We start from the raw sequence: 15,685 nt of genomic DNA, 5'->3' as shown, positions 1-15,685 counted from the left end.
CCCCTCTCGAACCTCTACCTATCTCCAGCCTCAGAATCTGGGAGCAGGGCACAGGCCTTAGTCTCTCGTAGGCCGTTTGTTTCCAGGGCCCAAATTGTGACCTTATTGCCTTCAGTTACTCCACAACCATTGGTGGTCACTGGTGATGATTCCTGCTCCTCCAGAGAGCACCTTCTTCTTGCCTGGAATCACATCTTTGTGTCAAGAATGCACACCCTGCCTATTGTTCTCAATTCCAGGTGCCTTTCATTATTTAACAGGCTGTTGAGCCTCTTTAGATGAACAGAGAAAAACTTTCTGTTTCAAGATTGAAGAATCATTTCTGGATTCTGCCTTCTATCATGTTTTGTTTGTTACAGGAGAGCAACATTCTGTTCTACTTAAGCTTCCATACATGGGAAGGCTTTTTAATAAGTGAGCCCATGGAAATATTTACATTCTTCTGTGTCAGCCAGCTCTGTATACACTAGATCTTATATGCTTCTTGCATTTTGTTATGGTTTAAAAATGAACAAATGAAAACAAAGATACTCCATAAATTGGAAGGCATTGGGTTTTTATACTCTCCTCCCCACAAGTTAGATGAAATTAACTTATATGTTGCCAAGGTTTATGTTTGTTTTCCCTGACCATGTTATTGTATCAGAACAAGGAGCAATTCAACACATGGAAGGAAACACTTAGTTGAATATCTGACCATATAATGCTTTTTCTTTGAGAGTCCAGCTTACTGCAAGCACATCTGCTGAAAGTAAGTATGGGACTGGAGAAAAAATGATGTGGAACTTCATTTGGATGGTTTAATGTTCACAATTCCAGTGGACAAATGACAGAAGATTGTCAAGTGTTCCTGTTTCCCCAGATTTACAGAAGCCATCCCAGTTTCAGATTTGACCCTGGAATGTCCTGCTTTTCCTTAGGACATCCCTATTTTCATTGGAGAAACATTGGAGGGTATGGAGTTATGTGACCCCCTGAGCCAAGGAGATAAGTAACCATACAGCCTTTAGAAGACAGCTGAAGGCAGCCCTGTATAACTTGGGTCAAAGAATGGATCTGTCACAAGGTGTACATCTGCCTCTTCTCCCTACAGTGTAGCCGCTGCCTGTTCCTGGCTTAGTAGGCTACAAAAATACCTGAAGTAAGCCAAGGGTGAGTGAGGGTGCACATAGACTACTACAGTGCACACCACAGAATCACGTAGCACAATTATGCCAAAGATGGGTGGGTGCCACTGGTATAAATGTTGTAGGCTTTTGTAGCCCCTGACTCCTTGCATATTGTAGGCTTTTGTAGGCTTTTGTAGCCCCTGACTCCTTGCATATGTATGTGAATTTGTATCCAGAATCAGCCTGGCATTCAGCTGCTCTCTCTTAATACTCAGTCCCCGCTGGCTCCTGCTATGGAAACCTGGAGTTCCTCCAACTCCAGGTGTCATCTAAAACCCAGCATTGAACTAGCTGTGGAAGCTTAGATGAAGCAATCTTGAAATTTATCAGCACTGCTTCTTAAATCAGCTGCTTCTTAAATCAGCTGTTAACTACATCATGGTATACAGTCTCCTTTCTTGCTCTAAGAAACTAGGAATCTAGGAAACAAAGATTAGGATATTGCAGAGCACAGGGATCCAAACTCAAGCTGATTAAGGGCTTGGCTGTGCAATATTTCACTGTACTATGCACTCCAGTACTGTGCTGAAATTGTGACATTCAGATATGTGTGTGTGTGTGTGTGTGTGTGTGTGTGTGTGAGTGTGTGATATTTCAGTGGCCAAATGATGTCATTTCTTAACACCAGCATTCTATAGCTTGCTGGGGATGTTTTTCTTCTGTTCATAAAGTAATACTGAAATGCTGACATCTGGATTATATTTAATTACAGATGGGGGGAGGGAGGAAGACATTATGGTTCTCAAGAGAGCCTTGTTCACTTGTTTTGACTAGATGGAAGAGTGGCAGGAGTAACAGTAAAAACACAGCCATGTCAGTTTTTTTATTTGTGTGTTTTGTTTTTAAAAGGGGAAGTCAACACACATTTTATCACCAGGCTGTAGCCATGAAATGAAAAACACACTGGTTTTAAAATAGGAGTTGGCTGCTTTTGTGCCAGGTGTCCGAACAGAGAGGTGGGTCTCACTGTGTTGACCTGTGTCCCCTTCAAAACAGAGACCTACTTCAGGGGACAGAAACCCTATAGTAAGCATCCCTAGTTCTCTTTGTTCCCTGCTACTCACTTTTATCCAAATGACAATCCAGTGCCCTTCTTAAACACCTTGCAACATACCTGCCATTATCATGAGCAAGGCCCCCCTGGGGGCCATTGGTGCTGGATGAGATCTTCAGCTGTAATGAATCATGAATAATCAACATTGCTCATAGTACTGACCACCTACCTTCTGCTTACATCCAGACTGCAAGGTTTAGTATTGGAAAGAAAGATTATTTGTAAATACATTATATTAGCTCTAGATTTCAAAAGGCATGCAAAAGAGCCAGCAGGACCAGAGCACAATGAGTTACTTTGCTTGCTGTTTTTAAGAAATACTCCCATTTCAAAAGGCATTTGCTGAACTGAGGTCATCAGTGGCACTGAAAAATCAGTCTACAACCTGACCATAAAGGATAATCTAAAAATTGGTTTTAAAATTGATATTAATGTATCTCCCTCAAGGTGAGAACCATGGCCTGCCAATTCAGCTGTTGTTGGCCATGCCTGCATATCTGCCACTCACTTGGGAGCAAGTGACACCGGCTGCAGGACAGAAAAGGCCTCTCTGCGACAGGCGCAGCTGGCCACGGACTAGGAGGGCACAACAACTTGGAAGGCACAAATGGACCCCCAATTCTTCCTTGGCAGTGAGGTTTGCACTCAGTGCTGTTTAAATTCAGCACCCAAAGTGGAGCCAATCCCTACTGAAGATTGTGGTGCTGGCATTTGGAGCTAAATTTGACCAGTGCTGAATGCTAGGCCCACTGCAAAGGAATAATTGGAACCACACAGGTAAGACTTCTGATTCTTCCTTGCAACAGACCTTGCATTCAGTGTAGGGGGGCCCTTCTATATGCAGGTATTGGGTAAGGGATAAACACAGACTTTCTATTGACATGGAATTTCAAAAAATGTCCAATTTGCTGTAGGAAAACTGGCAAGAGCAGTGGTGGAACATGCACTGCTGATGCCTGGGGTGGGTGAGCGTGTGCCTTGGGGTGGTGTGCATGCCCTGGGTGGGGGCACAGAGGGTGAACAGAGTCCGCGCTGCTGATGCTTCTGGGTTGACCCTCTGCAGCCCACCAGAGCCTAGTGGGTCCATGCTGTGCTCCCAGCCACCCGCAGCCCTTGGCAGGCACAACAGGCATACACCCAAAGGGCACACTGGTGCTGCCCTGTCAACTCTGCGATGCTTTACGATGTTGCAGGACTGCATTAGGAGGACACAACAGACATGCACCCTGAACCGGAAGGGCACATGCCTGTTGCATCCTCCTCATCCAGATGATAGTGTGCTTGGGGTCAAATACTGGGCTCCTGGAGTAATGGTAGATCTGTTGCTTTCATTCCATCCATTCCACCCATCCATGGTGCCAGACTTCCATACTTATGAACATATCATATTAAGGCTGAAATCATATGAACACTTACCTGCAAGTGAGATAAAAATCCCCAAGTTAGCACATGTAGCTGCATATGTTTCAAGAAAATAGATTCTTATATTCCAGAGCCGTTCTTTGTAATAAACAATTCTCCAGAACTTTTGATATTTTAGATTGCAATATTTTGCTTGGCTGATTATAGAATACATGCAGCAAGAACCCAATATGAAACCTATGGCTTGGAAATGCTCACTTCATTTTGGCATTTGCCAATATTGCATTTTTGTAACCTCTTCTATGCAACTAAATAACCCCAATATAGTGATAATCTCTGAGGGATTAAAGACCAGAAAGTCAAGGAGAATAATGCCATCTCAAACAAACATATCTTGTTTATTATTTTATTCTAAAGTAGAATAAAGCTTCATATTGAGTCCTTCCCATATGTCTTCCATAATCAGCCAAGTAAAATATTGTGAACTAAAAATACCAAAAGATCTGGAGATTTATTTAAATTAATTGGGAAAATAGTGCCGAGAGTTTATTTTTCTTCAGAAATGTACAATATACAGAGTTCTTTCTCTCCCAGAGTGATGGGTCACCCTCTACGCTTGGGGCTTTGCTGGCACCAAACAACTCTTTTGCAGCCCGTGTCAGATGCACTTTGGGGTGGGGACAAAATGACTCATGCAGATCTGCCTTCTGAATTCAAATGAAGATGCCATTCCAGTCCTTCCATTCATTGATGAGTAAGTGTCTGCAGCCTAGGGGCATTTCAAGACTACCTGTTTACTGAGCATTCATTCTGATTTGTTTGCAGGGAGGTTAGATGGCCCATTGAATCAAAGCAAATGTTAGCCCACACTTCTCAGCACATTTTCCTACCACTTTCCTTATTTCTTTGCACAAGACCTCCCAGTCAACTATAATTGTTCCACCTGAATGTGAATGAATTCCACCTAAAGCACCACATCTAAAGCATGGGTTGTGTCTCTCCAAATAGATCATAAGCTGGAATCAAGGCTATCAAGGTTTATTCATGGCTTATTGCCCAAGTTCAGATGATAAGCCAAACCACGTCTTAGCTCCTGTTAGGGTACCAGCCTTAGGAGTGGAGGAGGCACAAAACATCCATGATTTTCTCCCCATGCACCAATGCATTGTGTGTTCACCTTTAAACCCGCGTTAAGCTTAACTAGTGTTTAAAGTAGCATGTGAACTGGGCAATTCAGAGCTTGTAGCCATGATTGCCGAGGAATGTAAGAAAAATACAGAGCTGTCCTTTCTCTTCCCAGTACTCTGCATGAATGGTAGTTGTTATCTCAACATACAGTATTACCTTGAAGAAGTGCATTTTGGTTTAAGATCTTTCTTCCTTTAAACTTAGAGTTCCATTTCCCGCATACTCTCAAGAATGTCAGAAGGCCCAGCATGCACTCACTCTATGCTAGATAATAGCATTTTCTGACCAACTTCACAAAGGCAAGAAATAAGACATTACAAAAACAGGGGTTTTTTTTGGGGGGGGGGTTGCTTCAGAGCAAGAACACAATCATATAGAGTACATCCTGCCTGACCATGCTTTTGTCTGAAATTAGTTCCAAATAAGATTGCATGTTGTATCAGGGTTAGAAGTCAAGTACCCATGCCTGAGCAGAAATAGACTTAAAAGACATATTAAAAGGCAAATTTTGTATTGAACAATAGAAGAAGTTCAATTCCCCTGTTTTGAGCTTTCCCTGCTTCAAAACTGTTGTCTTGGAGGGTTTTCCATTGAACTACTTCAGAGTATGAAGCATGCTGCTATTTTATTAGAAAACAGGAAATGTATTTCAGGTCTGCAGTGAAGCTGGTAACAAACCAACATACAATTTATTATTATTATTATTATTATTATTATTATTATTATTTCTTGTTTACTTACTTTGTTTGCTTGCTTTTGTATAAGGTATGAAGTAATACCCTGCTATGCTCCTCTGGATTTTTAGGGATGGTCATTATATTACATTTAAAAAAATAAAAAAACCCAAGCCTCTGCAGTGAATCTGATTTTTTCAAAATATTTTAAATTAGAAGGACTCTGGGAATGTAGAATTTGACAAAATTAATCTTTTTTGTTGCATATTCAGTATTAAAGGGTTATTTAGTTGTATTTAAAATGTAAAAAGGATATATAATTAAACTAAAAATCTAAAAGGCAAATGTCTGGAGCTTGCAGAACAGTTTCTGTCTGCCTTTCTATGTTTCATGCGTTCCTATGCAAAATTCACTACTTTTTTTGAGGGGTTGTAAGTCAACAAGATCACATTTTATTCCTACAAACAACACCAACACCAACAACACCAACAAATCCTCTATTGCTGTCCTGTTACTTGTACCTTTCTATCTGCATAGATGGTATTCCTGCTGTTGCCCCCCCCCAGCAGCCCCCCCAGCTGTTTCGCAGATGGGCTGCGTGCAGGAGGGGCCAACCAAAATGGCCCTTGTATCTTTGTGGACTGGCCAATTCAAAGCTAATGATGAAGCAAATAATAGTTTTAATATTTGTTTGCTCCTGAGCCACATTCACTGGAATGTGAACAAAGTTTTGCTGACATTTTTTAAAGTATTAATTTATTTTATATTTATAGCCTCACGTATCCTTAAACCTCAGAATAGAAAATAAAAATAAAGAAATCAGATCTCATAACACTCCATAAATTACACATTTCACATTTTATGGTCCTGGAAGTTTATATTCTGTGCTATATATCTTACTTCCTTTCAATCAGCCAAGACAGAAAATACACAGAGAACTCATTAATAAACCAGAGGTGTAATCATAACACTGTAAATACATTGCAGAACACTTTGTCAAGCCTCCTGAGTTTATTCTTAAATTACATACTTAACGCACCCATCCAGAGAAATGCCTTAGGCTTCATTTGTCCAAAGGACCATGGTATATAAACAGAGCCTGAGGACCTTTCCAGACACCAGACTTTCCTAGAAGAACCAGGCAGCCTTTCTCCAACCTTACCGTCAAGTGATTTTGTTTTTGCTAGTACTGCCATTGCTGATTTCTCAGCATCACAATCAGTAACTTAAAGTGCTGATTTTTAGAAGCCAGTTCACTCCAGGAACCACTAACAAGTGTGTTAATTGTTCCTCCAACATGAAGGAGCACAATTTTGAATGCCCAGACCTGCAAATGAGGGGTTTCTCTCTCTGTACTTGTTCCTTTCCTTTTGCCATTATGTTCCGAGCTAGTCTCATCCCTTTCCATTACGTGGGGACAAGTTTTTTGCTTGAAATAACTAGTGACAGTACAATACCTCTAGCCATCTGCATCGTTGTAGCCAAGGACACAAGCCGCCTGTCTGAATTCTCATTAAGTCCTGCAGGATACAGGTAAAAATAAAAATATTCTCCAGCTACATTCCAGTTTAGTATCTTCTTCTTTGGCAATCACTCCTAGCCAAGTAAGATTGTCTTCCACAAACATGGTTTTAACAATGAGTCCGTAAGTGACTGTGGAGGCCAATTCTGGATCCACATGTCCTTCCACAGGGGGACATTGGTTTCCAGGCGGGAGGTAATCACGGTGTGGATTTGCCAAGTGTGCCTTCCTCTTAGTATATTTCTCCCTTGCGTCCTGAGTTCGAGTGTCTTCAAAGCCCATGGCACCTTTGGTAAAGGCTGTTCTCCAACTGGAGCACTCGCAGGCCAGTGATTCCCAGTTGTCAGTGTTTATGCTACATTTTTTTAGATTTGCCTTAAGACAGTCTTTAAACCTCTTTTGTTGACCACCAGCATTACGCTTTCCATTTTTAAGTTCGGAATAGAGTAGTTGCTTTGGAAGATGATCATCAGGCATCCGCACAACATGACCAGTCTGAAGAAGTTGATGTTGAAGAATCATTGCTTGAAGACTGGTGATCTTTGCTTCTTCCAGTACGCCTGTCTTCCCAAGTGATGTGCAAAATTTTTCGGAGACACCGTTGATGGAATCTTTCAAGGAGTTGGAGATAAATGGTCCATGTTTCACAAGCATATAGTAAAGTTGGTAGTACAGTAGCTTTTTAAACAAGCATTTTGGTTTCTGTGTGAATGTCCCGGTCCTCAAACACTCTGCACTTCAATCGGGAGAAAGCCACACTCGCAGAGCTCAGGCAGTGCTGGATTTCGGCATCAATGTTGGCCCTTGTGGAAAGATAACTGCCTAGGTAGGAAAGTAATCTACATTTTCCAACGTTACACCATTGAGTTTATTAACATTTAATATATTAACATGTCTTCACAGTTAGGTGTATAGGTGCTTCCTCCTCCTCTCCCATTATTTCCCAGTTTTCCCCCTCATCTGCCTCTGAGCTGTGACCCCCCTCAAACCCCTGTTGTAAATCTAAACTGTCTTCCTCTTCTCTGGAAGGGTCAAGCTGGGTAGGCTGTCTCCACCATTCCTCCTCTGCCCAGTCCCTGAACAAGTATGAGGCTTTGGGCAGGTGTGTTTTGCGACCAGGGAAAACACTTCTGATGTCTCACCAAATTCACACCATCCAATGTATGTCAATATGAATACATCTAGCTGAGGCATTTTGGTGTTTCTCTGTATTGTTGATGAAAGGCATAGTGATTCTGTTAGATCTCAAAGAAGACTCACTTGACTCATATCTGGATTGCTGGCATTTTTATGTGTTTATCCCACAATTGTGAAAGACAGTAAGAAAGAGCTTTGACACTAGACTGGGTTCAGCGTACAATTAGTCCTAATCTTTCTTTGTGGACAAATCCAAATCTCATTTTGCACTTAACCTATCCTCATATGAGATTGGCTGATAACCTACTTCTTTTCTATTTTTGATATGGTTTATCTGTTTTAAGTGGATTTTATTTGGCAAAATTAACAGTTTAACTTGTTATCACCTGCCCTAAGGTTTTGGCTTGGCTAGAAAGTTAACTAACTAACTAACTAACTAACTAACCAGCCCTATTTATCAAGATTGGAAGTCTTATATGTTTCAAAGCTATGTTCTTTGGCTAATTTATTCAGGTTTTTAAAATCACTGTTGTTTATTTGATTTCTTACCCACCCTTCACCAAAACGACCCCAAAATCAGGTTACAACAATATAAAAATACAATATTAAAATCCGTTAAAACCATTTACAATCAAAAGAATAAGGTGGTTCTCCTTCCCTAACCACATCTGCAACAGCTGCTTTTTGTGCAATTCATTTAGGGTTGTATACCCATCTCTGACTCAAGGGAATTGACACAGGAATCCAGTCCTTGTTACACTTGCAAGCAAAATCTGCTTGCTAATCATAAAATGATAAGGATTCTTTAAATACTGTATATATTTTTAACAACTTTGTTACAAGTTTCCACAGAGCAACAGTTGCCACACCCTGCGAAGTGGTTTTGAGTGGCCAGCTAAATCAGGTGAGGGAAGCTGATGGGTCTCAAACCCTTGATGAGCTAGGGACTTCCCCTGCATATACAGACAGCCTCTTGTGGATTGAGTGGATGAGACCAGTAGTGCATCCAATGGTCAAAAAGGTGTTTTTGCATGCGTTGTAGAGGGAAGTGAGAGGCAGATGAGGCTTGTCAACCCGAGAAGGTAGCCCATCTAGGAGAAGGAAGAATCTATGATTTATAATGAAATGAAAAAGGTATTTAAATATACCTTTCTAAAGAAACCAGAGGCCTTCCTGCTGGGCATAGTCGGCCAATTGGTGCCAAAGAAGGACAGAACTTTCTTTATGTATGCCACAACAGCAGCAAGAATACTTATTGCAAAGTACTGGAAGACACAAGATCTACCCACTCTGGAAGAATGGCAGATGAAGGTGATGGACTATATGGAACTGGCAGAAATGACTGGCAGAATCCGAGACCAGGGAGAAGAGTTGATGGAAGAAGACTGGAAAAAGTTTAAAGACTATTTACAGAAATATTGCAAAATTAATGAATGTTAGAATGATGTTGGATAGAAACTAAGTGGTCTTTAGCTGTAATGTTATAAGGGAATATGAAAAATTGGATTATTAATAGGTAAAAATTTAATGTTACAATATTTTATGATTAAAGACTAGGATATACAAAGAGGGGAGGGATTTGCTGAACTAACAAACTGAACTGGAATACAAAAAAGGGAGGCGTGAGGAGGTCCGGGAAATAAGCAAATGAAAGATAAGTAATGGAAAGAATGAATTGTTTTTAACCATTTTTATTTTGTATTTTTCTTTTTTCTTTTTTTCTTTTGTAATATTCTGAAAATTTTAATAAATATCTTATAAAAAATAAATAAATAGGAGAAGGAAGAATCTGATCTGAAACTTCCGCTGTCTTGAAGGATATGTTTGGGAGAAGAAAAGACTCGGGAGTAAACCCTACACGAATCCAGAGTGGAGTCCCTAAGATGGTTTGAGGGTGCCTTGTACACCTCCTTCTGGCAACTCCTGCAGCCAAGCTGGTGGCAACTGCTTTCCTTTGGACCACATCAGTGAGGCCGAAAGGGAGGTCTTGTCTGGTCAGCCTAGGACCACCAGACACACTGCCCAGGTTTGTGCCTCTGTCACAACCGTTTGACTTCACCATTGTCTCTCGAGACAGATGGATGCCAACAGCATGTCACAAGGTTCAGTGTCCCAGGAAATTATAACTTTGTCTAATTCAAGACTGATGAGAAGTCATATTTTCTTTAAGATGTATTGAAATTCTGGACTTTATTGGTCTGTCTGCTTCACCTATTTTTGTTAATTTCTGTTCTTGCAGGAATATTGACTTCCATGCCACTTTGGCACAGCAGATGATGAGGAGCGTCTGGATGCACATTCTATTACTGTTCAGTAACTGTGACAGCAGGAAGTAAAAGATGTATGGTCAGCCTTTCTACAGGGAGGCAAAAAAGGGCCAGTCAGCAGATGGGAACGGGCAGAAGCGAACCAATGGTGGCTAGGCTGATTCAGGTGGGGGAGTAGAAACAGCCTGAATAACCCAAATGCCAAAATCGCATTATTTCAGATGGTGAAATTCCAAGCACACTATAAAGACTTCCAAAGGAATCTCTCCAAGCCTCGGTGGGTGGGCAACAAACTCCATGTGGCAAATGGGATTCCCATACAAAGAGAGAGATCTTGGGACAGAAACAACACACACAAAAAAGCAACTACTTTGAGTGTACTGTTAACAGATCACTGAATATTCAAGCAGTGAGGAAGTAAAAAGTAAACACAACGTCAAGTACCATAATTCAATTTTGTTAATCTATCATGTTTAGAATATACAGTGTGTAGAGTTCCAGTTGCCCCACTGCAAAACGTATATATTGTGTAACTAAAAAGGGTATGGAAAAGAGTATCAAAAATTAATATGAACATAAGTGCAGATCCTTCCTTATAAGGAAAGATTAAAAAGTTTGGTCCTTTTTAGGTTACACATACACACATGAGACTTATAAATAAGTGCTTTTAAGAAAGTGGATAGAAAGATATTTCTTTCCCCCCAGTAGTAAAAATTGGGGTCACTCAGAGACATTGACTGATACTTCACTCAAGCCATAGTAAGGGATCTGCTATCATAAGATAATAGCTAATTCAGATGGGTTTCTTTAACAAAGGTTAATGAGACATTTAGTGGACGATAGGTTTCATTTCCCCTTGGCTATCAACCACAATGGCTAAATAAACCTTCAGAATCACTCACTGCCAATTGTTCAGAAGAAACAACAACATTGCCTTCCAGACCTGCTTGTAGGCTCCCCAGATGCCTCTGTCTGGCAACTGTCTACATGAGGTCCTGAATGAGATAGATTTTTATAAAGCATGCAAGTGGTTGGCCAAGGTAAAGCCAAGACATGATGAGGGAAAGGATAACTGGACATCAGTGCAGTGGTATTCTTTTAGCTTTCCTTCTTTGCACCCAAATGTTTAAAATGGATAAATTTTTCTAGGGTTCTGTATGTACATACAGAATTAAAGGTGCCTGCTGTTCACATTTTCACTGGGCCCTTGAAACTTTGGCAGATGCCCTATGCATTGGAGTCCTCCCCCCACAAAAAAATCCTGATCAATATTTTTATTCAATAGTGAGCACTTTATGTGGCACAAATGCTTAATATGATTGTCTATTATAAAAACTTGATTTCTCATGGTACTTTCATCTGTGAAAATCAAATTTATCTATTATTAATCTGCATTTTGATATGGCTATATAGTTTTCTTTCCAAATATGTTTTATACTAATCTTTTTGATCCTTTAATATGGGAGGCCTGCAATTTGTAATTTGGCTTTACATAGAAACGATCAATTGTCAGGCACATAGTGAATTGTCTTTGTCCTTCATTGTCACAGAGCATTATCTAATAAATTGAAGATAGCTGAACTAAGACTCTTCCTCCTTCTGCCGGTAAAAGCACATTATTGCTTTCTCAGTGAAGGATTTCTGTATAGCTTTCCTTTAGTCTTATTGAAGCTGGCATGCAATGAGCAGTACATAATGATTTTGTGGTTAGGGTGCCTTTGTCTGATTTGATGGGTGAAATCCACAAGTAATGCCTGCAATTAAAACAGTGAATGCCACCCACAGAAATACTCGTCTTTTCCATGGGGCTGAAACTTTGGTTGCTGACTCTTTGGTGTACTATTCCCAGTATTCTGATGATATTTTAATGTTAAACTGAACAATTCATCAATTTCCAGTAGCTTTGTTATGACCAGGAATGGTTGTAGACTTCCTGTTTCTGTTGCATCGTGGAAACACCACAAATATAAAAATAACACTTGGGTAGATGTCAAGGGCTTTTGGTACCTGCAAAGTAGCTGCAAAGGCCCACAGACCCCTCAATGGGCAACCGCTGGCCCCTGGAGGCTCCTGGCCACTTCTGCCTGTTTACTTGTCCTCTCAGGAAGTAGTGAAAAGAGCAAAGCAGAGCACAAACACCCACAAGCTCTCTTTCTGGGAGGTGGTGCTGAGGGAGGTGAAAGGGCAGTGAGCAGAACGAAGGTGGTGTGTCCAGTTAGGGAAGGAAGCCTACTAAGAACATCTCACCCAAGGCTCACCCAAAACCTGGCCCCAGCACTGAATCCCACATGCTCTCAGCCATTTCATACATGTGCCTGTCAATCCTTTTTCTGTAGTAGAGGGATGGGAGCACAAAGCCTACACATCCTGCACACACACACACATCACAGCTATATGCACATAAACCAAATTTGTGCATCTCTTCCTTTTTTTGAATGGCAATTATTTCACGTAATGGACCTGTAGCCATACATACAATGTCCTTGTGCTACAAATCTGTTTATTGCTTACTGGGGGTGGGGGCTGCACTTCTGTGTTTCTACCATGTGGGCATCACTACAAAGCTGGGTGTATGAAGTCTGAAGCCCACAAATGTGACAAATGCACATCCAAAGAGCAAGAGACAACAGTCAAATATTAGTAATCCTCAGGAAAATCATGCCAAGTGGAACCTGTACATCTGAATCTGTTAACACTCCATAGCCTGGTCTGAAGGGTACAACTGTATCTTCTGAGTAGCTTAGTTCAGTTTGTGTTCTTGTTTTTCTCTCTGTGTGTTCCTTGTGCTGTTCTTTGTGTGCTTCCAGTACATGGGTGATTGCTCCTCTGCAGTTTATGGGCTGTCCTCCTTCGTTTTTCTTGCTTAGTTCATTTTTGTGTTTTATTTAAGTCATAATAAAAAAATCTAGGCAATATGCTAAACAGTATTCAATTAATACAAGAAAAACCATGAATTCTCTCCTCCATCAACCCCCCCCCCCCGTTAATCTAAATGAGACGGTAATTCTAACCCCCACTTACCTGAGAGTAAGCATCATTGAATTCAATTGGACTTACTTCTGAGTAGACAATGTTGGCACCGTAGCCTAATAGTCTGGCACACAATTTGCAGTCTCAGAACCCCTCCTGCATTTCATATCAGGAAATCCCTAAGTAGATTATTGATTGGGAGGTGAAACAGAATAAAGTGTGGACTACACAAGCTGTTGATGCAGTTTCTTATAAAAATCACATGGAAAATCAGATGGTGAAGACATAGTTTCAGCACCTTCGCATTTCCAGTTTTAAAACTGGCCGTGTTAGATACAGAAAGTTGCAGACTAATGGGCTGTTTTCAAGTGGTATATATTCAACAATGTCACATTCAAAGTAGCAATGACTTTGAGTAGCAGTTGTTGTTTCTGGAATGGTGCCTGATTTCTCATCCCTCTTTGAGGGATACAACTGTATGAAGGCTTCTGGCTTTTCAGCCCCACTTAGAATATATGGGGCTATAAAATCTCAAATTCACATCATCAAAAGAAAAGCCTTGGATGACATAAACAGTACAGGAATTTTGAAAGTCTAGTTGCTCTAGGGAAAAACAAGGAAAAGGTCATATTCCTGAAGAGTAGCCTAAATTGAATTACCACTAGCTGAACAATTCAGTAAGCAAAATCATACATCTTTTTTTTCAAAAAAACAAATTGTTATTGGTTTCATACGAATACAAATATAACAACCGTTAAACACTTATCCAGCAGTATAACTAATGGTGCTTGTTTTATCCATTGTTTCTAGACATACACTTATATGTTCAACATTCAAACATATTACAGCAGTACCTCCGGTTGCATATGGGATCTGTTCCAGAGGTCTGGTCGGATCCCGAGGTTTCTGCAACCTGAGGACCGCTTCTGTGCAGTGGCGTAGCGTGGGGGGTGCCAGGGGGGCCGGCCGCACCGGGCGCAACATCTGGGGGGGCGCGCTCGCTGCCTCTGGAGTCGCCGAAGAGCCTCGGGCGCAGGCTGTAGCAGAGCCCCATGTCTCGTGGAACCGACGAGCTGTGCGCGCGCCCGGGCTGAAGGCGTCCGGCAGGCAGCGGCTCTCAGCCCCGCACGTCAGGGCCGCGGAGGACGTGCCAGGCAGCCCCTCCTCACAGCCCCGCCTCCGCTGCTGCTGCTGCAGCTGCTGGGCCATGTTGCATTTTCCTCGCCTCTCTGCCCCCCTCCTCCTCCGGGCAAGCGGCGTGGTTTGGGCGGCAGCGCCAGCAGCAACTCGACTCAGATCGGCAGGTTAGGGGTTGGGGGGGGCGCAAATTACTTGCCTTGCCCCGGGTTAGGGGGCGCAAATTACTTGCCTTGCCCCGGGTGCTGACAACTCACGCTACGCCGCTGCTTCTGTGTATGCTCGCAGGGCAAAACCCAGTCAAATGCTTCCGGGTTTGCCGCTTTCACATCCTGAAGTTTACGTAACCAGAGGGTTACATCACCGGAGGTACTACTGTACTTGGCATAACCTCTCCACTGAGAATGTTGAGCAGGTTGATATAAGAAAATCTTGATTTTGGTCATTAACATAGTTAAAGAAAGGGGTCCATGTTTCTTGGAAGGTGTCTCTATTCATTATGCTTTTAATTGCCTTCCTGAGTGAAACACTCAGACATTGCTGTATTTTCTAATATGTTCAGGGGTATTTCAGTCTGGTTTTTCCATTCCTGAGCTCTTGCTAATCGTGCTGAGGTCAGTAAGAAGCCTGCTAGTTCACTGTGGCACAGGGTGGAGCCTAAGTCTATGTCCAAAGATACTAGGGCTAAGGCAGGATTTGGAGAAAAGGGTTGGCTGTAATTGTGGATATAATGGAGAATACTCTCTTCCAAAAGCTTTTAACATAAGGGCATTCCCACCAATCATGAATAAATGAACCAAGCTTTCTGCGGCCCTTCCAACATAAAGGGGAAAGGGAGGGATTACTTTTTGCCAGCCTGACTGGCATCCAGTGCATCGGAGGATGACCTTGAGTGAGGCCTCTTGTGGGCGAGTAGAGATGGTTTTGAGTAGGGGAGTGGTCCAGATACCCTCCCATTTGTGATTTTCAATTGAGTAGCCTAAATCAGATTCCCATACAGTTTGAAGGCCTCTAGCACCCCCTGCTTCATGATGTAATACATTGCTGTATATTTCGGAAGCAGCACCTTTCAATCATAAGTTGGTCTGCTGCATAAGGATTCAAACAAGGTACCATAAGTGTGCGTAGGTCCTCTTCCCTTTGCTCCAAACTAAGTGCAAAAGAATGAGCCCGAGCTACCTGAAACCAGGTAGTATGAGTGCCTT

The 15,685-nt window shown here is 41.7% G+C and overlaps 1 long non-coding RNA gene across 1 annotated transcript; it reads left to right on the top strand.

The window, feature by feature from the left end:
• The first annotated feature begins 6,290 nt into the window (after positions 1-6,290).
• Positions 6,291-12,144, top strand: LOC308473178. The gene is made up of 3 exons (XR_013983963.1): positions 6,291-7,631; positions 9,924-10,132; positions 10,346-12,144. It is a non-coding gene; the product is annotated as an uncharacterized lncRNA (long non-coding RNA).
• Positions 12,145-15,685: the final 3,541 nt, after the last annotated feature.

This window comes from Podarcis pityusensis (genome assembly GCF_964106645.2).
Source record: "Podarcis pityusensis genome assembly, chromosome: 3".
Lineage (NCBI taxonomy): Eukaryota > Metazoa > Chordata > Lepidosauria > Squamata > Lacertidae > Podarcis > Podarcis pityusensis.
Note: the sequence above shows the minus strand (reverse complement) of the source record. Positions and strands in the feature narration are given on the sequence as shown.